The 26,268-nt window shown below is 42.4% G+C and overlaps 1 protein-coding gene across 7 annotated transcripts in view; it reads right to left on the bottom strand.

Annotated features, from left to right (window-relative positions):
* The window catches only part of LINGO2 (leucine rich repeat and Ig domain containing 2), a 2,286,714-nt gene that overhangs the window by 343,834 nt on the left and 1,916,612 nt on the right, over nt 1-26,268 (bottom strand). For 4 of the 7 annotated variants that reach the window (XM_077475132.1, XM_077475134.1, XM_077475133.1 and 1 more), the window contains exon 1: nt 22,497-23,132. The exons of the other annotated variants lie outside the window; for them this stretch is intronic. The gene's annotated coding sequence lies outside the window, so the exon portion shown is untranslated. Of the gene's footprint in view, nt 1-22,496; nt 23,133-26,268 lie in introns of those variants that run through there. 7 annotated transcript variants of the gene reach the window in all.

Raw genomic sequence — 26,268 nt, 5'->3', positions numbered from 1 at the left:
CAATGTTAAAAAAAAAAAAATATATATATATATATATATATATATATATATAAATAAACACTGGCAGACAAAAAAATAAAATAAAAACAAAATGTCTATAAAACAATTAATCATTTTGGCCATGATTTGTGTCTTTCCTTTTTTGCCCCCTCCCCTCCCCCCCCCCAAAAAAACAAAAAACAAACAAAACAAAAACACTCTTTAAATTAATATAGAATTATATATGTATACATAATGTATCAGTGTTAATGGTAGATGGGTGTATGAAGCGAGATACTGCAACATTGAACCACAATTTGTGTTAAAATTTAAAATAAAATAAACCAAACCACAAACATGTTTGAAAAAACATTAATTTTAAGTTTTAAATCTTTTTTAGTTGTTAACTATGAAAATGTGTAATATCCCATTCATGATTCATTCCAAAAGGTTTTCTGGTTTTAAAGTGACATTTCCAAAAAACGTACCTCTTACAGAGGAGTTTGAAAATGTCTCCTCTTTTAGGTGTCTGAACCCTATCCAAAATATGTACCCCCACAGTGGCATTGATGCCATTGTGGTACTGGTTAAAATGTCAGCCGACATTTGTTGACAGTTTCTTCTCAATATTATACAGGTGTTCTTGGAACCTGTAAAGATCTGCACAAACTCTGTCTTCAAATAGAATAGGCAGATATCAATGCACAATATTGTGCTGAAAGTGGGTCTCTGTTTAATAAAAAAATGTTTCTTTTTACCCCTCTCTTCACATCCTGACCTGTTTGAAAGGTCTGACCTATTCTTGGAGTCAACAATCACACGGGCTCTATCTAGCATGTATCTGGGGTTTGCAGAAAGCGAGAGTATAGTGCTCTCGCTTCTTTTTCATAGGATAGTTGGTCACATATTCTGCGTATCCTCAAAAACTGACCAACTGGGATACCCCTGACAGTATGCCAAGATTGGCCTGATTGAGCCACGAGGAAGGTATTCCCAGACATGGGTTTTCTAAACAAACTAGTGTGAATGCTATTATCAAAACCACATAAATGTACATCCAAAAAATCAATGCCTTTTGAATCACATTGTCCTGTGAACTGTACGTTTCTGTCGTTCAAATTAAGATACAACACAAAATGTTCCAGGGAGCCAAGTTCTCTGTCTACAATAAGGATCAGGTCATCTATGTAACGATGGAACATTTTAATTGATGACCTGAACCTATTGTTGACACCATATATATGATGGTGTTCCCCCCAACCCATATATAGGTTGGCAAATGACGGTGAGAACTTGGCTCCCGTGGCTGCTCCACACCTTTGAAGGAACCAGTTCCCACGGAATGAAAAAGGTTGTGTGTCAACAGGTATTGCAGAACATCCAGGACAAATAATCTGTGTTCAGCATTGTAATGAGTGTCTCGCTCCAAATAGAAGGCAATAGGCTTGAAACATCACAAGTGATCCACAATGAACTGTCGTCCCATAAATTATAAACACTATCCACCATATATTATATACACACTACCCCCCATAAATGATATACACTACCCCCATATATTATATACACACTACCTCCCATAATTCATATACATTGACCCCCATATATTATATATACACTAGCCCCATCCATTACCCCATATATTTTATGTACACTGGACCCATGTATGATATATACTGAAAGCCCTCCCCAATGTATTATACACACACATACCCCCCCCCCCCCAATCTTTCAGCACCAACTTCCTTTCCATCTCTGAGATGTCATGTTGTGATGCTGGAAATGTTAGAGTGTGGCTGTGCGGGACGGAGGGGCGGTCAGCAAGGTCTCACTCTCATGCCATTGGAACTAGGACGGGATGGAACCTGGGACAGGGAGTCACTCACTGTCAGTGTGTGGCTGTGCAGAATGGAGGGGTGGGCAGCAAGGTCTCAGAGAGACTGAGAGAAGAGAGAGTGTGTCTAGGGTCTGCAGCACCAGGCCAGCACTTAACTTCAATGACGCTGCTCCTCTCTGAATCCACCGCGCGCACACTAAGCGACTCCACCCACACTGTGGTCAGGAAACCATAAGTGACAAAATAGAACCGCCCACTACCCTCTCCTCCAGTCCCAGTCAACTCCACCCCCACAGTGATGATAAAAGTACCGCCCACTGTCCCCTGCTCCAGTCCCCGCGGCGCCAAACTTAACCATAACCAGATATGAGTGCTGATTGCATAGATATACTGTACTGCTCTTCTAAGTTGGTATTCATAGATGCTGGCTATCAGCTTTGTAGCTAATCTGCCAATAACATGCCTTTATTTTGGATAAAACAAAGCCTTCCATTAGTAAGAACACCTTTAGATATTAAACAGCCTTTGCTCAAAAACTGCCAGAGAACGAGGCTGCCATTTTTCTGTGGTGTCAAGGACCATCAGAGTATTTACACAGCTAGGGGCTGACAATCAGGGACTTTAATTTGAAAGATTTAGAACTCCAGTATTTGGAGCTATGCTTTGTGGGACCTTTATCGCTTGTCATATTTGAATCCCAATGCATTTTTTTACCTGTAAAATATTAAAAATGATTTAGCTTTGCATGGAGATTGTCAGTAGAGACAGAACATTTGTAGTCCTGTTGGCCACTTAGTAGCTGCTCTGCAGCACTGAGTTCTTGGTTTGAATCCCAACCAGGACACTACCTACATGGAGTTTTGCATGTTCTCTCTGGGTTTCCTTCAGGTGCTCTGGTTTCCTCTGACACTCCAAAGAGATGATGGTAGGTTAACTGCCTTCTGCCTAACATGGCCCTAGTGTGTGTATGTATGCATGTTGGACCTTAAATTGTAAGCTCCTTTAGGGCAGGGGTTGATGTAAATGCACAAAGGGCTACGTAAATTGTTGGTAATATAATATCTGTAATATATCTACACTGTACTGAAGTTTTTCTGACATTCAGTATTTTGTGCCGAAGCCATTGCGCCTTCATAAACGGAGAGTATTTCAAACCCACTGATGTTATCATAGTGGTCACATATATACTGGAGATGGATATTATTATTTGAAAATAAAGGATCAGACACGTTCATCCACTTTTTATCTATAGCAAAGAAGAAGAGTGCAAACTTAAATGAATGGACTTTTTCAACTTCACATATTCTTTGGCACTGCAAGAGCCATCTTAGGAGGTCTTTGTCCCATATATACAGAGACAACTGTAACTGTAACTTACTTTATGATGTTTTTACAATCTCTTGGTATGAACATTTTATGTGTGATAAGCTGGTAAAGAAGTGGAGATCACCTGAGACGTGAAACTACTTTGTAGTTTTAAAATAAGGCAGCAAAGAAAACTATTTCTATTATTATAGTTTGGGAGCAGGTTGCCAGTAAATTCTAAAATATAGTCATACTTTTTAGTGTTGAAATAGTATTAGCCTTGCTTTTGAAACGTCACTGTATTTGACTCACCAGCACAAGAAATCAAGCAGCGGTTTAGTCTTTCTTTGACGTGTCATGCACAAACGTGCCTTTTTATAAAATTTGTTCTTAAAGGCTTTTCTTTACCAGCTTAATATGTAGGAATAGGAACGTTCATGCGACTAGATTTCTAGTAACTGTTATCAGGCTGACTTATAGCTCTGTGTAAACAGCTAGTCGTGTTCTTTTCCTTGTTATGGTCTTCTCTAATTATATTTTTTCTTGTAGCAGTAAATCAATAACGAGTGTTGTGACCAATCGCGCATTAAGTTCACTTTGAAATAAATGTTGCTTTGGCAAATATTAGAATTATGTCTTCTTAATTAGTGGACATGACACAGGTCAACTTTTTTTTGCACATTGCCTTGTTATGTTTTTCAGGCATCCCAATTCTAATTTTAAAGCAGATGTCCAAGGATATGTACTTCACTGAATACATCTTGACAGTTCAGACATAAAAAACAGTTACATGGGGTTGGCTCTTATACCACATCTCCACCAATCAACCTTTATTTTTGGAACCTGTTGGGTTTTTCACCTTGGCTGAATTAAATTTTGACCTCTACCAATGCGCATCGGGCCAAAGTTGAGCCCCCCCCCCCTTTTTTCTTTTTTTTTTCCCCGAAATGCGAAACCCTTATAATTATAACAATCACAAACAACCTATTGAATAAACTACATTTTCCTGAGCATAGTTTTCTCAGATTATGTTTCTCATCACATTGTTATGAAATATATAACGTTTCCACAATTTTTTTTTTATAATAAATGAGTCACAAGTGCATAATAAAAGAATGTGCCTTTCTATTGAAGATCCAAAAAAACATTTACAACCAGAAGAAGTTATCTTTTTTTTTTCCCCAACACTTGAGATTGGCTCCGGATGGCACCTGCATATCCAGTGAACCTGCCAGGATCCATTAGAATGATTCCCGTTGTTTAGTTCTAAAACACAATACATTCAGAGCTCCAAAGGCCTATTATTTTGCCCAGACCTGCTTTTGCTACGAATTTCAGTAACGTCTCAGCTGGTGTTTCTTATAGGAAAATCTACCTTTCAGTTCATGAAAACTAAACATTATGTGAGGAAGAGATATATGCCAGTTTCAAGTATTGCAGTTAAGGGCTGAAAATGATGCTGAATGTGTTAACATCGTTTCAACTGACAAGGCAATAAATTATGAAGACTGTGAGATGCAATACGTCACATGAGCTTCAAGTTACCCATAGACATGAGATGAAATTGTGCCACAATCTTACATCTATGACATTAGTGGGTAATGTTTGGCAAACCGTATTTAGGAAAGGGAAAAATCACTGTCCAGGGTTTTTTGTTGCCTCTAAGAAAAATGTGTTAATTTAAAGTTATACTCGGGCCAGAACAATTTTTAAAATGTTCCATCCCCCTCGAACCTCTGGCAAGGCTTTATTATTTGACTTATCTTTTCCTAAGCTGTACAAAGTCCTCTTCTTTGCTTATGTGACCTCATCACAGATGCTGCCAAGGTGTTCAATGAGCTGGGGCTAGGACTCAGGAGGGTGCCTGTGTTACTTCTTTTAGATGCAAGGTGCCCTGTTGGATCACATATTATTCACTGTTTGACACTGACAATGCTAATAACCCCTCCTCCACAAAGTAAGGAGTGATGCAACCTTGGATGGCTGCTATGGGTGACAACTCTGCAGTAAAACACTGCAGGCCCAGCAATGTTGCCAACCTCCTGGAAGAAGACTGTAAGCCCATGTACACACGGTCGGAAATTCTGACCACAAAATCAATTTTTTTGCAACGGATTTTGTCCGAAACTGGTGTTGCATACACCCGGTCGGACAAAGTTGTCGGAAAATCCGATCGTTCAGAACGTGATGACGTCCGTTCGTTGCGACTGGACTACATTGCGGCTAGTAGTCAATAGCTTTGGTCTCGTAATTTTATCTGAGCATGCGGGTCACTTTGTCTAAACGGAATTCTCTACAAACGATTGGAAAAAGTCAGATCGGATTTTGTTGTCAGAAAATTTGAGGTCCTGCTCTCAAATTTTTTCTGGCGGAAATTCCGACGGAAAAAGTTCGATAGAGCCCACACACGATCTGATTTTCTGACAATATAATCCGATCAGACCTTTTCCGTCTGAATTTCCGACCGTGTGTACAGGGGGTAAGGCTAGCAGGATCACTAAAGAAGAAATGAGATTCGGTATATATGTATTGTATTTCTAGAAATATATGGGAGTTTTTTACATTTTTAGTATAGTTGCACTTTAAAGCGGGGGTCCACTCAAAAAATAAAATATTAAAAGCCAGCAGCTACAAATACTGCAGCTGCTGACTTTTAATAAATGGACACTTACCTGTCCAAGGTGCCCACGATATCAGCAGCCGAAGCCGATCAATCGTTCAGCTCTCGGCTGCTGCCACCACCATCCTCAGTGAGGGAATCAGGAAGTGAAGCATTGCGGCTTCACTTCCCGGTTCCCTACTGCGCATGCACGAGTTGCGCTTGCACATCCTAACTGGCCCCCACTGTGTTCTGGGACTTGTGTGTTTCCCAGAACACAGCGGGGTGGTGGGACGTGAAGGGGCATGACTCCTGCGGGAGTCTATGCCTGGAAGTGGGTGCAGATGCCTGTATTATACAGGTATCTGCACCCCCCTCCCCCCTGAAAGGTGTCAAATGTGACACCCCGGAGGGAGGGAGGCTTACGAAAAGCGGAGGTTCCATTTCTGTGTGAGCCTCCGCTTTAAGTTAAACTAAAAACATTTAGAACTAAAAGTTAATTATTTCAAAGGAATAGTCTTTTTGGCAATATATTGCTTTATGGAAACTTTTATCTTACAATCTACCCTCCAATTAAGTATGTATAGTGGTTGTTAAGTTAGTTATTACCATCACTGGCAGCCCCTCTGTAATAATAAGATATACTGTGCAGTGTCTTTGTTTTTTGTTTTGTTTTTTAATCATGGAGCTAAATAAATTCTTTCACAGCGCCAGTGTGCGGTTACGTGACCGCCCACCGATCTCCTTCCCCGATCTGACGACTACAGTGGGGAGCTGTGATTCTACTCTGACGTCAGCCGAGGTCACTTGGTCCCACACCGGCTGCATGATTTTAAAAAAATAAAGACACTACACAGTATATGGAACAAAATATGCTGGACAGCCACACTCCAATATCACCTAAACTGCACAGTATATCTTGTTATTACAGAGGGGCTGCCAACTAACTAACTTTACAGACACACATTAACCAACTTTAACCAATTAACTTTACAGACACATGTAATAGTTGCCAGAGGGGAGGGGTGGGGAGGAGATGGCTCACAGACAAGGAACTGACAGGCAGGGATATAGAGGGAGAGGAGGAGAGGGGAGAGACTATGAACACAGCAGGATGACGGAAGCAGGTAAACTGATCATGGCATCATGGATCAGCAGCCATGATTATGGTGGTTAGCTAACACAGGGGGACACAGGAACAGGCAGGATCAACCAGGTGTTTTACATCATACAATGGAACAAACTACACAGTGTAAGCACCATGCTGTTTAATATGCATTTTAGGAACAGGATATTCTTTTTTTTTTTTTTTTTTTTGGGTTACAAACGCTTTAAAGGGATTGTAAAGTGATTTTTTTTTTTTTTTAAATAACAAACATGTTATACTTACCTCCACTGTGCAGCTCGTTTTGCACAGAGTGGCCCCGAACCTGCTCTTCTGGGGTCCCTCGGCGGCTGTCTTGGCTTCCTCCCGCAGGTGCTTCTCACATTCATGCGAGCTCCCTCGCATGGTAAGAAGCATCTGCGGGCACGCTCCCGTGATACAGCCGGCGGCTATAGCCGCCGGCTGTATCACACGGCCCTGCCCCCCGGCGCTCCGCGTCAGTGGATGTGATTGACAGCAGTGCGACCCAATGGCTGCGCTGCTTTCCATCCATCCACTCCAGCCAATCAGCGGCCAGGCTGAACGGTGGAAAGGACGTCGGGGGACGAGCGCGGGATTTTCGAGGGGTGAGGTAAGTAAAACAGGGGGGGGCTGGGGGTGCAGGCAGTGTCAGATGTTTTTTCACCTTAATGCATAGAATGCATTAAGGTGAAAAAACATTTACCTTTACAACCCCTTTAAGTGCTAGAATCCTGGAGCAAAGTGTTTTTACCTATTGTTTTCATCTCTTGGAGCCCATTTACAGCTATCCTGGTTGATATGGTGCGTTAAAGCAATGTGTTATATGTCAGCCATTATTTGAAAGCAATGGGCTGCCAATGCATCAAATGGACCTACAATCAGACATGCACCACAACTTACGATAGTATGTTACGGTGCATTGCTGTGATAGCACGGGTGAATCCCTTTAGTGCATTGGGGTGTCATTAAAAATTAATGGAACTGCAACATTCTAATGCATGCATTTCCACAAAGTATAGTTAAAGAGGGCTGAACATCAGACATTTTTTCATGTTAAAATATACATTGTTTTGTTTTAGACAGTGGGGAAGTGTTAGACCCTCTATTAACTTTTTTTTCTGTCTGTATTGCCATTAGGAAGATTCACCCCTCTATTCTTACTAGTGACAATTGTCATTGAGAAAGAAAGTGAAGGAGAATCCAAAAATGTATGTTTTGCCAAGCTGGACCAATTTAACTATGCCATAGATCTAATTCCTTGTGTTTAGCTTTAAGCAAACACAGTTGGAGATGAAAAGTGAACTGTGACAGAATGATGAGCATGACACCTGCAATGAGTTGTCAAGACTGATCTCCATGTAATAGCAGTGAACACTACATCTTTCTACTTCTTCAGTATTTAATCTTTCTACTTCTTCAGTATTTAATCATTCAGTATTCACACAGGCAAAGGCATTTTATACATTGCTTTACATTGTACATGTATTCATTCACGTCAATAGTGATCTCTCGAAGAGCAAGCAATATAATGTCCCTACCACCCCTCTTACAAATGTGGGGTGCCAATTAACCTACCAGCTTATTTTTGGATTCCAGGAGAAACCTGAACAACCCAAGAAAGCTCAAACAAAGATGTACATATAAACTCTAAGCAGATGATACCCCAGGTGGTATTGAAGCTAAGGGAACCAGAGGTGCCAGGCAGAAGTGCCAAGTACATGCAGTTGCCAAAAAAAAAAAAAAAAAACAGTTCTGTCGGAGTAGATGACCTCTATTTTATCCACGCATCTCAAATGTCACAGAAAATGCTGTGGTCTGTCAGTTAGATCATGATGTAATCTGACTTTCAGAAAAAAATGTATATTTTCTTAGATTTTAAGTTGCTCACCTACATCTCAAACAAGTAATTACCAACCTTACTCAAAGTGTAGAGCTAATTCTTAATGCAATCTGAGCTCCACTGCCTGCAACCTTCTAGGACACTTCACAGGTCCCAGAAAGCTGCGGGGCCACTCACAAGGCGCAGCAAGCCTCGGAGATGTGTAGTGGGCAGCTGACTGTAAAGCCACAAGGATTTATAGCCAGCTGCCCACAGTTAATATGCTGGCGCTGAGACCCAAATATCGGTGAAGAAACCAGTTTGGATAAGGACAGTGCTGGATAGAGTCTCTGTTTATAATGCAGCTAGAGTTCTTTTAGCTGCTGATTTATTTATTTTTTACAATTCTAGGTTCCAAAATGTTGCATCTTTTATGTGACATGCTTGATTAATGAATGTGGTTTATTTTAAGAATGCTGTGTTGTGCTGACAATGTATCTCTTCGGCTAGTCATGGCACCATTCTCCTACTGCTGAAGCACCCCACAACTGAGGCTGGCCTGGCATGCATTGCAGATATATATGAAAAATGGACACCACAATGTGAACTTGTTTTGTACAATAAATTACGTAACTTCGATGAGGTTTAAAAACGAAGTAAACTCTCCCACTCTAATGCTTCTTTTCATTTAGTCCATTATAATAAGTAATTATCAGACTATAGCCACTGTAATCCAGCCCAAATTGCATATTTCTTGCTGTTTAAAGAAACTTTAAAAAACTTGTTTCCAGCGGTTAGGCAGCACCATCTTAAGTATTGTTTTCTGAGTCCACAGTGGAGTGCATTTCCGCCCTTACATTGAGCACTTCCTGTACTGTTAACCAAGCCTCCTTCTCAATCCAATGTTTCTATGGCAACCCTGCTTCCCTGTTCATAGCTGACTTGTTTTGTTTCATAGTATTTACTTGTGCTGATTATTTAGTGTTTGCCTGTGTGAGTCCTATCAGCTTCAGCCGATAAGTCTGCAGTAATGCTGTCCCATGCCCTGCTTTACACTGCATGTGAGGTCACATGGTCACATGCTGTGTAGGAGGAAGCTCTGAGTGAATATGAAGTCTCCTGGGAGTTCAGTGCTGTGCCGTTGGAAGTCCTGATAACAGATAGATACGCACACAGAGAGTGTGCCGTAAATCAGGGGAGATCTGGGCATGCTCAGTGACATCATTCTAAAGAACAAAAAGGATTACAACAATACTAAGCAAGTAAGGCGATATCTACAAGCAGTGTTCATTAGGGTTGTTAATGCTGATTTATATGGGACAAAGTTGTGGGGCAGGGTTTACAACCACTTTAAACACATAGCTTGATAATGATGCACTGGTTACATTCAATGTACAGGTCATACACAGAAGGAGCAGAGCCGTCTTTAATTTTTATTGGGCCCTGGGCAAAATTGTGATTGAAATAGTTTGCCAGAGGTTACAGCCTATTCTTACAGCTCACTGGCTGGTTGCTAGAGGTTACAACACATCATTCCTGCTTGCCAATTGGTTGTTAGAGGTTACTGTACATTATTAGCGCTCACTGATTGGTTGCTATAGGTTAATACACATCATTACCACTCACTGAGCAGTGCAACGATCCCAAATAATTGAGCAAGTAAAGTGGCACATTAATACACATACTACAGGAGAGGGTCAGAGAGTGTAGACATACTGCAGGAGATTACCAGAGACTGCGGACATACTGCATGAGATTACCAGACTGCGGACATACTGCATGAGATTACCAGACTGTGGACATACTGCACAAGATTATCAGTCTGCGGACATACTGCACAAAATTACCAGAGACTGCGGACATACTGCACAAGATTACCAGACTGTGGACATACTGCACAAGATTACCAGACTGCAGACATACTGCATGAGATTACCAGAGACTGCGGAAATACTGCATGAGATTACCAGAAACTGCAGACATACTGCATGAGATTAAACAAGACTGCGGACATACTGCATGAGATTACCAGAGACTGCGGACACACTGCATGAGATTACCAGAGACTGTGGATATACTGCATGAGATCACCCGCTTGAATTGGGGCCCCGGTGACAGCTTTGCACAGTGGACACAGGAGGCTGTATTCGCGCGCTAGCCAACAGAGAGGGGGTGGGGAGCTCCACTGACGCTCTGACCCTGCCCTATGCAGCCTGTATGCTCAAAACAGAGCGGTTGTAGCGAGAGCCAGTGATCGGCATGGGCGAGGCAGGGGAGCTCCCGGTCCCACCCCCTCTATACTGGCTGGGGAATACAGAGGTCCAGGGACATACTGCACGAGATTACCAGAGACTGCGGACATACTGCACGAGATTACCAGACTATGGACATACTAAACGACATTACCAGACTGCAGACATACTGCATGAGATTACCAGAGACTGTGGAAATACTGCATGAGATTACCAGAAACTGCGGACATACTGCATGAGATTACCAGAAACTGTGGAAATACTGCGTGAGATTACCAGAAACTGTGGAAATACTGCGTGAGATTACCAGAAACTGCGGACATACTGCATGAGATTACCAGAGACTGCGGACTTACTGCATGTGATTACCAGAGACTGCGGACATACTGCCTGAGATTACCAAAGACTGGGGACATACTGCATGAGATTACCAGAGACTGCTGACATACTGCATGAGATTACCAGAGACTGCGGACATACTGCATGAGATTACCAGAGACTGCGGACATACTGCATGAGATTACCAGAGACTGCAGACATACTGCCTGAGATTACCAGAGACTGGGGACATACTGCATGAGATTACCAGAGACTGCGGACATACTGCATGAGATTACCAGAGACTGCGGACATACTGCATGAGATTGCCAGAGACTGTGGACATACTGCATGAGATTACCAGAGACTGTGGAAATACTGCGTGAGATTACCAGAAACTGCGGACATACTGCATGAGATTACCAGAGACTGCGGACTTACTGCATGTGATTACCAGAGACTGCGGACATACTGCCTGAGATTACCAGAGACTGGGGACATACTGCATGAGATTACCAGAGACTGCGGACATACTGCATGAGATTACCAGAAACTGCGGACATACTGCATGAGATTACCAGAGACTGCGGACATACTACATGAGATTATCAGAGACTGCAGACATACTGCCTGAGATTACCAGAGACTGGGGACATACTACATGAGATTACCAGAGACTGCGGACATACTGCATGAGATTACCAGAGACTGCGGACATACTGCATGAGATTGCCAGAGACTGTGGACATACTGCATGAGATTACCAGAGACTGTGGATATACTGCATGAGATTACCAGCTTTGCAGAGTGCACAGAGGACACAGGAGGCTGTATTCGTGCGCTAGCCAGCAGACAGGGACAGGGCCAGGAGCTCCACTGATGCACTGACCCCGCCCCATGCAGCCTGTATGCTCAGAACAGAGCGGTTGTAGTGAGAGCCAGTGATTGGAGTGGGTGCTTCAGTGGAGGCCGAGCTAAATGGGGCAGGGTCAGGGCATCAGTGGAGCACCTGGTCCTGCCCCCTTTCTGCTGGCTAGATCGGGAATACAGCCTCCCGTGTCCTCTGTGCACTCTGCAAAGCCATCATCAGGGCCCAGCGCAGGTGTCCCGTTTGCCCTGCGCTAAAGATGGCCCTGAGAGGGAGGAGAGGGTGAAAGGGGTTAATGTAAAAATGTGAAGGCTAGGGGAGCTGAGGGATTAATATACAGGTCACTTATAGTAGGTGGATGGGGATTAAGAGGTTATTGTACAGATAGGCATTATACTGTGAGTAGAGGGCATACTATACATTATACATAGATATAAGCCTCCCAACCACCCCAGATTTGCCAGGATCATCCAGAGATTTCAAGTAAATCCAGGTTTCCCACAAATCAGGGCTGAATCTCACAGCGGAACCCAGTGCCGGTACAAGTTCAGGCACTTGACTCCACTAATCCACCTGTCAGATGTGAGCCATGCTGCGGCTGAGACTGACATGCTCAGTGCCAGCCAGCACAGTCCATGTTTGCCTGTGTCCACTCTCAACCCTCAGCATGCAGCCAATGCTGTGCCTATGAAGAAGTTGTGTGAGTGGGAATTTTAAAGCAGTGCACATGCGGTCACTGCCTGAGCCTCTGGAGACCAGCCAGCATCTTCCTTCCTTCTATATAACATAGTGATTGATCCTTCCTTCAACATAATATAGTGATCCCTTTTTCCTGCCTTCCATATAAACCTAGTGATCCTTCCTTCCACATAATATAGTGAGGCTTCCTGCCTTTCCATGTACTATAGTGCTGCTTCCTAACTTCCATGTATCATAGTGATCCTTCCTTACTGCCTTTCATGTGCCATAGTGATCCTTCTTTCCTGTCTTCCATGTGCCATAGTGATCATTCCTGCCTTACATATATTATAGTGATCCTTCCTCCCTACCTTCCGTGTGCCATAGCGATTCTTCCTGCCTTTCATGTACCATAGTTATCTTTCTTTGCCACCTTCCATATACCGTAGTGATCCTTACTGCCTTCCATATGCCATAGTGATCCTTCCTCTCTTCCATGCGACCCCTCCTTCTTTTCTTCAATGTACCATAGTAACCCCTTTTTCCTTTCTTCCATATAACATAGTGACTCCTCCTTATTTTCTTCCATATACCATAGTGGGCCCACCTTCCTGCCTTCCATGTACCATAGTGATCCCTCATTCCTTTCTTGCATATACCATAGTGATCCTTCCCTCCCTCTCCCTAAGGGTTGGTTCACACTGGAACACAGTGTAGGAAAGGTACGTCCCGTGTGCATTTCTAACATTGCATGCAACCATGCTGCCCTTCTGAGATGCATGCGGGTGCCATTATTGTTAATGGCAGCATGTTTGCAGCCACTGAACCACATGGTACTGCAGTACTATGCGGATTTATGTGGTACAATTTGAAAAAGTAGTGCTTCGCAGAGCATCCCCATTCATTTAAATGGGTCATGGTCAGTGGGCATTAGTGCCTGCCAATGCCTCAGGGGATATTGCTCCTGCTGCAGCCATGATGCAAAGCACCATGGCTGCAGCATATGTATAGCCCTGGCTGCTGTCTCTGCAGCTAAAAGGGGGGCACTTGGTTAGGTGGTAAAACTCTGTGGTTGGGCCACGGTTTTTCCAACCCTATAACCACTAAAGTGAATGAGCCCTAAGTGGTATGTTTCCTATTTTTGACATTTGAGATACAATTTCCTTCTGATATTCATGTATTCCAGCATTGCTGCTAATCATACCTCTTTAAGCCACTCCTACTGTTGCAACTTGACCATGACAATCATTTGCTACTATGTGCTACACATATTGCAGTACTTATTTTTTGGTTCCATCTCAGGGTTCCTCAGGTCCTTCATAATCCTCTATTTTAAAGAGGAAGTAAACCCTGATGAGTTTACTTCCTCTTTCATTTCCTGCAAAGGCAAAGCATAATGGACTACTATGCATCGCACTTACCTGACACAGGAGCCAGCGAAGTCACCGCTGTCCCCTGTAGTCTGGCGCATCCATCTTCTCGGTGGGGTCTCAAAGCTCCACTGCTGTCATTCGGCAAAGCCGCGATGACGTCACTCCCGCGCATGCTCAGGGAGCTGACACGCGCGGTAGCTCTGTCGTTGAAAATGCGCGCCGCTGTCTACGGTGCATGCGCCTGTCTTCAGGCAAATATCTCCTAAACCGTATAGGTTTAGGAGATATTTCTTGGACCTACAGGTAAGCCTTAATCTAGGCTTACCTGTAGGTCAAAGTGTGTTGTAAGGGTTTACAACCACTTTAAGCTCTCTGTCTATTTTTAGTATATACAAAACCAGATGTATTGGAAGTATTTTTCTATGATTGTGTTGATGTTTATATGTATCCCTGAGACTTCATCTTGTGGCATAGCAATTAAGTGGTTGTAAACCCTTACAAACCACTTTGACCTACATGTAAGCCTAGATTAAAGCTTACCTGTAGGTCCAGGAAATATCTCCTAAACCTACACGGTTTAGGAGATATTTGCCAAAACACAGGCACCACTGTCTACGGCGCATGCGCAGGCGCTCTGAGCGTGCCGCTGTCAACGGCGATATGCCGCAGGTGGCGGCTCCTGTGCGCATGCGCAGGAGTGACGTCATTGCGGCTCCGTCGATTGACAGCGACGGAGCAGCAAGACCCACCAAGAAGATGGAGGCTCCGTACACAAGGGGACAGCGGTGACTTCGCTGGCTCCTGTGTCAGGTAAGTGGCACATAATGGACTACTATGCGATGCATAGTAGCCCATATGGCTTTACCTTTGCAGGGAATCAAAGAGGAAGTAAACCCATCAGGGTTTACTTCCTCTTTAAAGCATATTTTACAGGTACAAGGAAGCCCAGGTTTTGTTTAACCATGGCCCTTAAGCCCCTGCCACTATTAAGTTTGGTCACACCCACCTTTTGCTGTGCCACGCTATGCGCTCTGACATTTCCCTCATTCTCAAGTTCAAATGTTGGGAGGTATGATAGAGACTTGATGCAGATCAAATGTACAGAACAGGAGAGGGATGTAAAAAAGTCAAAAAAGTATCCCCTCCCCCACATTTAATCTGTTGCAGCCACTTATCTTGCTCTAATGAAAGACTCATTCATACATAAGTTCCTCCTTCCTCCATTCAAAGAGGACAGGGCAGGCACTGTTTATATCTGTGATCTCCATGATTGGTCATCACAACAGTCACATGGAACAGAGGCGTTGCTTCTGTACACTGTGCTATCCAAGCGACTTTTCATAGTTTCACAGTTCTATGCATTGTAGATGCATTGCAATGTGGTGGTTTGTGCCACATCCCGCTATGCTGAAAAAAAAAAGAAACACTGAATGCAGCACCTTTCCTTGGCACAGCAGGATGTAACACCTTGGTGCAAACTGGCGTTTTGCTGTGTCCATATGTTAGTGGTTTGAATCGGCCCTTTATGTGATCTGTGATCTTTAAATTTTGACAAATCCTGTAAAAGTCCAAACTTGCAAAGTACAAAGTGTTCAAGAATCCACACGCAAGACAACACTTTATATACAGCATATATACTATATTACCAAAAGTATTGGGACACCTGCCTTTACACGCACATGAACTTTAATGGCATCCCAGTCTTAGCCCCTGTACACACGGTCGGAGATTTCGACAACCAAATCCATCGGATTTTGTCCGTCAGATCTTGTCCGAAACTGTTGCATACACACGGTCGGACTAAGTTGTCAAAAAATCCGATCTTTCAGAACGTCATGAAGTAATTTCATTCCGATGGGACTACATTCAGGCTAGTAGCCAATAGCTTTGATGTAGGAATTTGATCTGAGCATGCGTCGCACTTGGTCCGATCAAAATTCTCTACACATGATCGGAGTATGTCCGATCGAACCAGTTGGTCGGGAAATATTTCCAACAAGTTGGAAAATTGGGTCAGACGGATATTCCGACGTAATCAGTCCGATGCATACCACACACAGTCGGATTATCCGACAACACGGTCCGATAGGACACATTCCGACGGATTCTCCGACCGTGTGTACAAGGCTTTAGGGAGTTACTTATATAAGGCAAATCCACTTTGCACTGAAAGTGCACTTGGAAGTGCAGTCACTGTAAATCTAAGGCCGCGTACACACGCGGGGACTGTTCGCTCAACTTTGTCCGTCAAACAGTTTCAGCAAACAGTCCGCTCAAAATTAGCATGGACGGACTTGCCCACACACGACGAACGAACAGTTTGCTGAAACCGTGCGCGATGACGTGAACGGCACGTACGACGGGACGGAAAATACGACGTCCTATACACTGCATTACAACTTTCGGCGTGTAAATCCTTTCTGAGCATGCGCGGAACTTAGTTTGACGAACAAGCCTACACACGAGGGGACTGTTCGCTGAAACCAAGTTTCAGCGGACAGTTTTTCGGAATTTCCGAAAAACTTTGTTCAGCAGACTGTTCGCTGAAACTGTCCGCTGAAAGCCCACACACGGGCGGACTGTCCGCCGAAACACTGTTCAGCGGACAAAGTTGGGCGAACAGTCCCCGTGTGTGTACGCGGCCTAAGGGTCTGAAATGAGTGGAAGCTCTGCTGATTTTATCATCCAATCATGTGCAAGCTAAAATACAGTTTTTTTATTTTCCTCCCATGTCCCCCTCGGATCTACTGCGACTTTACTTCCAAGTGCGCTTGCAGTGCAAAGTGGATTTTCCTTTAGTAGATAACCCCCTTAGTCCATAGGGTTCAATATTGATTTGGCCCACTCTTTGCAGCTATAAGAGCTTCAACTCTTCTGAGAGTTTAGCAGTTTATCTATGGGAATGTTTGACCATTCTTCCAGAAGTGCATTTGTGAGGTTAGGCACTGAGGTGGACGAGCAGGCCTGGCTCACAGTCTCCGCTCTAATTCATCCCAAGGTTGTTAAATCGGGTTGAGGTCAAGACAGTCATGTTCCTCTATCCCAAACTCACTCATCCATGTCTTTATGGACCTTGTTTTGTGCACTGGTCCAAATCATGGACTTGGCCCCTTAGTTTCAGTGAAGGGAACTTTTAAGGCATCAGCATACCATGACAATTTTGGACAATTTCATGCTTCCAACTTTGTTGGCACAATTTCAGCATGGCCCCTTCCTGTTCCAACATGACTGTACTCCAATGCACAAACAAGGTCCTTAAAGACATGGATGAGTGAGTTTAGAGTGTCGGAACATGACTGGCCTGCATAGAATGCTGACCTCAACCCGACAGAACACCTTTGGGATGAACTGGAGCGGAGACTACGAGACAGACCTTCTAGTCCACATCAGCGCCTGACCTCACAAATGCGCTTCTAGAAGAATGGACAAACATTTCCATAGACACACTCCCAAACCATGTGGACAGCCTTCCAGAAGAGTTGAAGCTGTTATAGCTGCAAAGGGTGGGCCAAGTCAATATTGAACCCTACGGACTAAGGCTGTAAAGTAAAGTTCATGTGTGTGTACAGGCAGGTGTCCCAAAACTTTCGGTAAAATTGTGTATATTTATACTTATATATTATATATATATATATATATATATATATATATATATATATATATATGTGTGTGTGTGTGTGTTTGTGTGAATATATATACATATATATATATATATATATATATATATATATATATATATATACTTTTGGTAAAATAGTGTATATTTATGCTTTTATATATATATATATATATATATATATATATATATATATATATATATATATATATAGATAGATAGATATACCCACACACACATATATATATATATATATATATATATATATATATATATATATATATATATATATATATATATATATATATACACACACACAATATCACATACCAGAAAGCATCTTGTTCACTTGCTTCATTCTGTAAAACCTAAACAATAATGGGTAAAATACATGTGCATTACGGTGGAAGTAGCACGGTGTATTTGTGACGCAAATGTTTAGCTATGTTAGCTATTAGCAATCCATTAGGTAGCACCCTGTGAAGTAACCACAGAACAGTACACAGATACAGTGTAGCTAGCACGATAGTCCTTTATAAAACACATACATCATTGTTCATCAACATGTTTGGGTCAGCAAACTGCTAGGTTTAGCTGGAGGCTGCCTTGGATGTATTTGTAAGTACTATAGATTAGTAATAAAGCGTCATTTCACACAATGGTTGAGATACCAGTTATGAGTGTCACGGAAATGAGACCCAAAGGGTACAAAGAATTGCTATGGCATATTTAATGAGAGCTATAGTTCAAAAGGGTCATGCTTTGCAATGATAGCACTTCTCCTTCACTGATTGTGCATTAATAGCTGGTCATGTTGTACTAAAAAGAAAAAGAAAATAAAAAAAAAGGTAACAAACAACCTATCTTTTTTTTTTTTCCTCCAATCAAAAAAATCAACCGTTCACAATAACACAGTACTGTTGATGGACAGCTAAACAGAATCTCAGCCTTTTCTTTCAGCAAATATTAATGCAATGCAATAGCGCAGTCATCCATACTGACCAATCACAAATTATGTTGCATTGTTGTGACAACGCTGACCCAATGAAAGCTAAAATCAGACTGCTTTCCCTAGTATAAAGTAGATCTAAACCCAATCCTTTAAATCACATGTAAGCTTGAACCTGGTATTGTCATTTCAAAAGTCGTTTTCATTCTCAATAAACCTACAGCTTTCATTAATGCAATATCCTGCCATGAAGATCCTTGTCCAGGCACTTTATGTCAGCATGATAACTGTTTCCAATTATGTTCTTTGCGTTGTCACCTTGTCACGTGCTCCTGTGATGGCGACTACAAGCAGCCGTGCTGACACACATTGTCCACCACGGTAACCATCAAAGGCAGCTGGTCTTGAGAAATGACGTGCAGTTGACGCTAACACATGTGCATGTAGACAGGAAGTGACTAGTAGAGGCTGGAAGACATCAGCGGCACTAAGGTGCCAAAAAAAGGTGAAAATAATGTTTTATGGGCAAAAAAAAAAAAAAAAAAACCTGACAAATGTGCTGCAGGGCTTATGTGTACTTTAATGCACATAATATCTGCTTGTGCTTTGTATTTAAATGGATGTCATCCAGTTAGAGTTTACATGTACACGTGACACTAAATAATAGCCTTCCTACACATACACATCCACTACTCAATGAGCCAGTAATCTCTACCATGGAATAGTTTATTATTGTATTTTTCTGATTCCTTGTGACATCCTTTGTGAGCCTTCAACCCCCCCCCCCCCCCCACTGCTCTGTGCACACTACAAATCCCATATTCCATAGTCCATCTTGCCAGCAAGAGAGGGTGGCAACATTCCAACTTCCAGTGTGACCATCTAGATCAGGGGTCTCCAAACTTTCTAAACAATGGGCCAGTTTATTATCCTCCAGAGTTCAGAGGGGCTGGACTGTGGCCAAATGTCCTGGCGTTGGTAACAATGCTCCATCATGCTCCAGTGGAAGGCATAGTGCTCCATCATTGGTGTCAGTGGGAGGAATGGTGTCAATCCTTGGTGTCATGGGAGGAATAGTGCCTCATCCTTGGTGTCATGGGAGGGATAGTGCCTCATCCTTGGTGTCATGGGAGGGATAGTGCCTCATCCTTGGTGTCATGGGAGGAATAGTGCTCCATCATTGGTGTCACAGGGGGAATAGTACTCCATCATTGGTGTCGTGGGAGGAATAGTGCCTCATCCTTGGTGTCATGGGAGGAATAGTGCTCCATCATTGGTGTCAGTGGGAGGAATAGTGACAATCCTTGGTGTCATGGGAGGAATAGTGCTCCATCATTGGTGTCAGTGGGAGGAATAGTGCCTCATCCTTGGTGTCATGGGAGGAATAGTGCTCCATCATTCCTGTCAGTGGGAGTAATAGTGCCTCATAACTGGTGTCAGTAGGAGGAAGAGTGCTCCATCATTGGTGTCAGTGGGAGGAATAGTGCCTCATCCTTTGTGTCATGGGAGGAATAGTGCTCCATCATTGGTGTCAGTGGGAGGAATAGTGACAATCCTTGGTCTCATGGGAGGAATAGTGCTCCATCATTGGTGTCAGTGGGAGGAATAGAGCCTTGTCCTTGGTGTCATGGGAGGAATAGTGCCCCATCATTGGTTTCAGTGGGAGGAAAATAAGCGCTCTATCATTGGTGTCAGTGGGAGGAATAGTGCCTCGTCCTTGGTGTCATGGGAGGAATAGTGCCCCATCATTGGTGTCAGTGGGAGGAATAGTGCTCCTTCACTGGTTTCAGTGGGAGGAGTAGTGTCCCATCACTGATGTCAGTGGGAGGAATAGTGCTCCATCATTGGTGTCAGTGGGAGAACAGTGCTCCATCATTGGTGTCAGTAGGAGGAATAGTGCTCCTTCATTGGTGTCAGTGGGAGGAGTAGTGTCTCATCATTGGTGTCAGTGGGAGGAATACTGCCTCATAGCTGGTGTTAGTAGGAGGAATAGTGCTCCTTCATTGGTGTCAGTAGGAGTAGTAGTGTCTCATCATTGATGTCAGTAGGAGGAATAGTGCTCCATCATTGGTGTCAGTGGCATAAATAATGCCCCATTATTCTTGTCAGTTGGGGGAATAGTGCCCCAAGGGCCTGATAAAGGCAAGCAAAAGGCTGCAGTTTGAAGACCAGTGATCTACAATGAATGTAGCCACCTTCTAATAGGAAGTTGGATCACAGCAGTAAAAAAAAAAAAAAAGGAATTTGGAGAAGGCTAAAAGCTTGTGAGTTAGCAATACATATACATGCTTGAATTGATTTTTTTTTTTCAAACCAGGGTTTAGTGTTACATGAATGCAACATTATAGTGCTTTGTGCATTGATAAATGTTAAAAAAAGTGTTACTAGGGCTGCATGTACTTTTATGCAACGTTCTAGCTGCTCCTGCTTTGTTATCTAGCGAGGGTTTCACATGTACTTATATGCTGTATTACAGCTTTTTATGCTTCTTTATTCCATTAATGTTAATAAGGTTCACACGTACTTGTATGCAGTATTATAGCTTTTTGTGCTTCTTTATTCCATGCATGTTATACGGGTTCACATGTACTTGTATGCAGCATTACAGCTTTTATTCTATACATGTTATACGGGTTCACATGTATGTGTATGCAGTATTACAGCTTTTATTCCATACATGTTATATGGGTTCCCATGTACTTGTATGTAGTATTACACCTTTTACTACATACATATTATTAGGCTTCACATGTACGTGTATGCAGTATTACAGCTTTTATTCCATACATGTTATATGGATTTTCATGTACTTGTATGTAGTATTATGGCTTTTATTCCATACATGTTATTAGGGTTCACATGTACTTGTATGCAGTATTACAGTTTTTTTTTTTTTTTTTGCGATTCTTTATTCCATAGGGCTCACACGTACTTGTATGCAGTATTATACCTGTTTGTTATTTGTGAGTTATATATGTCTTTGTTATTATTATTTTATTTAACAACCACACATCAATCTTTATTTAATACATAAATAAGGGATGATGTGCACTTTATTGCAACAACATAGCTCTCTGTTCTTTGTTATTAAATAAATGATATTTAGGTTTCCATGTATGTGTAAGCAGTACTATAGCTGTGTGTGTGTGTGTGTGTGTGTGTGTGTGCTTTGTAAGGCTTACCATGTATTTTAATGCACATTATCAATGTGTGTACCTTTTCATTCAATGAACTGTCAACTTCCAATGACCCCCAACCCCAAAAAAAAAAAAAACACACCTCCCATCATTGCTATAATGACACAATGCTCTTCTAAACCCCATTTCTTTCTATGCATCCTTCCAAACAAGTCCACCTGGATACAAAGCATGCCTAGTAGATAAGATCCCATTCAATGGATTCTCCTGCAAGTCAGTGATCCACAAACCAAAAAAAAGAAATAAATCCTGGCAGTACCGAAAAATACAATTAGCTTGCAAGCAATTCCAATGAGAAAGTACTGTATAGCAGACCCCCCATCCCTAAAAAAAAAAAAAAAAAAAAAAAAAGCACCCTGCTCCTTGGTGCTGGAGGGATATTGGAGGGTGTGGGGGGGGGGGGGGGGGGGTATTGGAAGATATTGGAGAGATATTGGGTTGCTCTCTCCTCCTCCAGCACATCGGAATAGAAGCCCTCCGATCCAATGTGTGTGAATGGCAGCAGCTCACCTCCCGGCGGGTGGGGGCATGGCTGGCACTGGCATAGAATAGGAAGAGAAGAGAGTATAAAATCCCTTACCAATGATTGATCCCCTCCTGGTCGGAGCGCTCATGGTGTACGGTGCGGAGCAGGGTTGGAGTGTCTGCTGGCTGCTGTCATAGGAAGACACACACATTCCTTCCTCCCCGTACTCTGTTCATTTAACCTTCTATATACAGCAAAGCCTTTCATGGAACTGTACACAGCGAGTAATAATCCCAGCACTTCTTCTACTACCATCCCAGATCCTCATCACATCCTCTGCAAGGCCAGCTCACTCATCATCAGGAGGATGAGGAGGAGGAGGAGGAGGAGGAGGATGAAGGATCATCCCGGTCTAGCCCCCTAATAAACTCCACAGGTAAAGGACACCGCCGGTGCATGGAGCACTAGTTTCCCTATAGGGGTGGTGATGGGGGTGGTGTTATGGGGATCAGGTGGTCCTCCTCCTCCCTACATGTGGGCATACCTCGTTCATTTAATTAACCCCTGGAGATCCAGCCTCTGATTACACGCTAATAGGTCCATCATGCACAATTAGATGGCGAGAGAAACACTCCGGTGTGTGTGTGTGTAGGAAAAGTCTACACTAAACAATTCCTGCTCTGCTTCTGGGAATAGGGGGGGCACCGTCCTAATTAACCCACCGAGACCACCCATCCTCCGCCTTCACACTCTGCATGGGATAACACGGGATGCTCGGCTAAATCAATCAACCCCCCTTACTCTACAGTCACCGACACACACCCACCCCTTCCCTTCCCTGCTACATGCCTGGGTGTGACTTCACTAGGTCACTGCTCTCCAGAAACACCATTCATCCATTCTATCCTATCACTAGCACAGCCTACCACTACCAGGAGAAAGGACGCACACTATCACTAACATACAACCCCTACTACTACTAAGAAGAAGAATACACATTAACATACAACCACTAATACTACCAAGAGAAAGGGCACACACTATCACTAACATACAACTACTACTACTACTACTACTAAGAAGAAGAATACACATTAACATACAACCACTACTACTACTACTACCAATAGAAAGGACACACACTATCAACTATTACTACTACTAAGAAGAAGAATACACACTAACATACAACCAATACTACTACCAAGAGAAAGGACACACACAATCACTAACATACAACCACTACTACTAACAAGAGAAAGGATACACACTATCACTAACATACAACCACTACTACTACTACTAAGAAGAAGAATACACACTATCACTCATATACAAGTACTACTACCAAGAGAAAGGATACACACTATCACTAAAATACAACTACTACTACTACCAAGAGAAAGGGCACACACTATCACTAACATACAACCACTACTACTACCAAGAGAAAGGATACCCACTATCACTAACATACAACCACTACTACTACTAAGAAGAAGAATACACACTATCACTCATATACAGCTACTACTACCAAGAGAAAGGATACACACTATCACTAACATACAACTACTACTAAGAGAAAGGATACACACTATCACTCATATACAACTACTACTACCAAAAGAAAGGATACACACTATCATTAACATACAACCACTACTACTACCAAGAGAAAGAATGCAAACTATCACTAACATACAACAGCTACGACTACTAAGAAGAAGAATACACACTATCACTAATATACAACAACTACTACTACTACTACTAAGAAGAAGAAGAATACACACTATCACTAATATACAACTACTACTACTAAGAAGAAGAACACACACTATCACTAATATACAACTACTACCAAGAAGAAGAATACACACTATCAACAATATACAGCTATTACTACCAAGAGAAAGAATACACACTATCACTAACATACAACCACTACTACTACTAAGAAGAAGACTACACACTATCACTATCATACCCTACTACTATTAAGAGAAATAATACACACTATCACTAATATACAACTACTACTACTACTACTAAGAAGAAAAATACACACCATCACTAATATACAACTACTACTACTACTAAGAAGAAGAACACACACTGTCACTAATATACAACTACTACTACTACTACTACTACTAACCCACTTTTAAGTACACAATGGGGTTTATTTACTAAAGCTGGAAAGTGGAAAATTAGGCTAATTTTTGCATAGAATCCAATGAGCTTCTATCCCCAGCTTGTCCAATTAAGCTTTGGTAATAAAACCTGGAAGCTCATTGGTTTCTATGCAGAAGTGAGCCTCGGATCTACAGTGACTGCACTTCCAAGTGCATTTTCAGTGCAAAGTGGATTTTCCTTTAGTAAATAACCCCCATAGTATCATTAATATACAACTGCTACTATTACTACTACTAATACACAATGGGGGTTATTTACTAAAGGAAAATCCACTTTGCACTGAAAGTGCACTTGGAAGTGCAGTCGCTGTAGATCCGAGGGGGACATGCAAGGAAAATAAAAAACAGCATTTTAGCTTGCACATGATTGGATGATAAAATCAGCAGAGCTTCCACTCATTTCAGATCTAGCCCTTAGATTTACAGCGACTGCACTTCCAAGTGCACTTGCAGTGCAAAGTGGATTTTCCTTTCGTAAATAACCCCCAATGACACCACCGACACAGAGACATTTTTATCTTCCAGGGACACCACCGACACAGTGACATTTTTATCTTCCAGGGACACCACCGACACAGAGACATTTTTTCTTTGTCACTTTTAGCCCCATATTTGTGCATTTCTTTTAACTACTTCACACAAATCGCCATACCTGTACATCGGTAATTTGACGTTAAATACCGGGGTTATGGCAGCAGCTAGCTGCCATAACCCTGATATTTTCAGAAACGACGAAGCGGTTCTCTTTAAGCTAAAAGTGGTCTCTGTGGTGAAGTCGCGGCAAGATCACTTTTATCGGGGCGGGAGGGGGCTTTGGTCATCTCCGCCATTACCAACAGCTCCGGTAAGTTGTGGAGAGGACCGAAGCCCCCTCCCGCCCCGATAAAAGTGATCTTGCGGCGACTTCACCACAGAGACCACTTTTAGCTTAAAGAGAACCACACGTCGTTTCTGAAAATATCAGGGTTATGGCAGCTAGCTGCTGCCATAACCCCGGTATTTAACCGGAGCTGTCGGTAGTGGCGGAGATGACCGCATCCTTTCCCCTCTGAGTCTGGATGCCAAGTGAGGGAAAGATGGCCTCCACTTGGCTCCATAACATTAGATGGCGGAATGATGTTTAATTATTATTATTATTATTATTATTAATAATTTTTTATTGCCTCTAAGTCTAAATGTGAGCTCTGAGGTCTTTTTGACACCAGAACTCACATTTAAGAGGTCCTGTCTGCTTTTTTCTATTACAAGGGTTGTTTACATCCATTGTAATAAGAATAAACGTGACCCAAGCATTTTATTTTTAAAAAAAGGACAGTGTAAAATAAATAAATAAATAAATAAATTAAAAAAAATAATAATTTAAAGCGCCCGTGCCGCCGATCTTGTGTGCAGAAGCGAACTCATACATAAGTCACGCCCGCATATAAAAACGGTGTTCAAACCACACATGTGAGGTATCGACGTGATCATGAGAGTGAGAGCAATAATTCTAGTGCTAGACCTCCTCTGTAACATAAAACTGGTAGCCTGTATGTAGCACTAACCCCCGAAGGAGCTGCTGGTTATTTTTGGGCTTACCGTTACCTTCTGTTCTCCTTGTGGCATGTCTAGGGGATGTCCCGAGTTAAATAGCACAGTAACTTGAGACTGACAACAGATCCACTTGAATGGATTTTATTTGCAAAACT

Source organism: Lithobates pipiens, unplaced genomic scaffold, assembly GCF_037356315.1.
Source record: "Lithobates pipiens isolate NorthernLeopardFrog02 unplaced genomic scaffold, aLitPip1_a1.2 Scaffold_13, whole genome shotgun sequence".
Taxonomy (NCBI): Eukaryota; Metazoa; Chordata; class Amphibia; order Anura; family Ranidae; genus Lithobates; species Lithobates pipiens.
The sequence above is the reverse complement of the archived record's forward strand: the minus strand, read 5'-3'. Positions and strand labels throughout refer to the sequence as shown.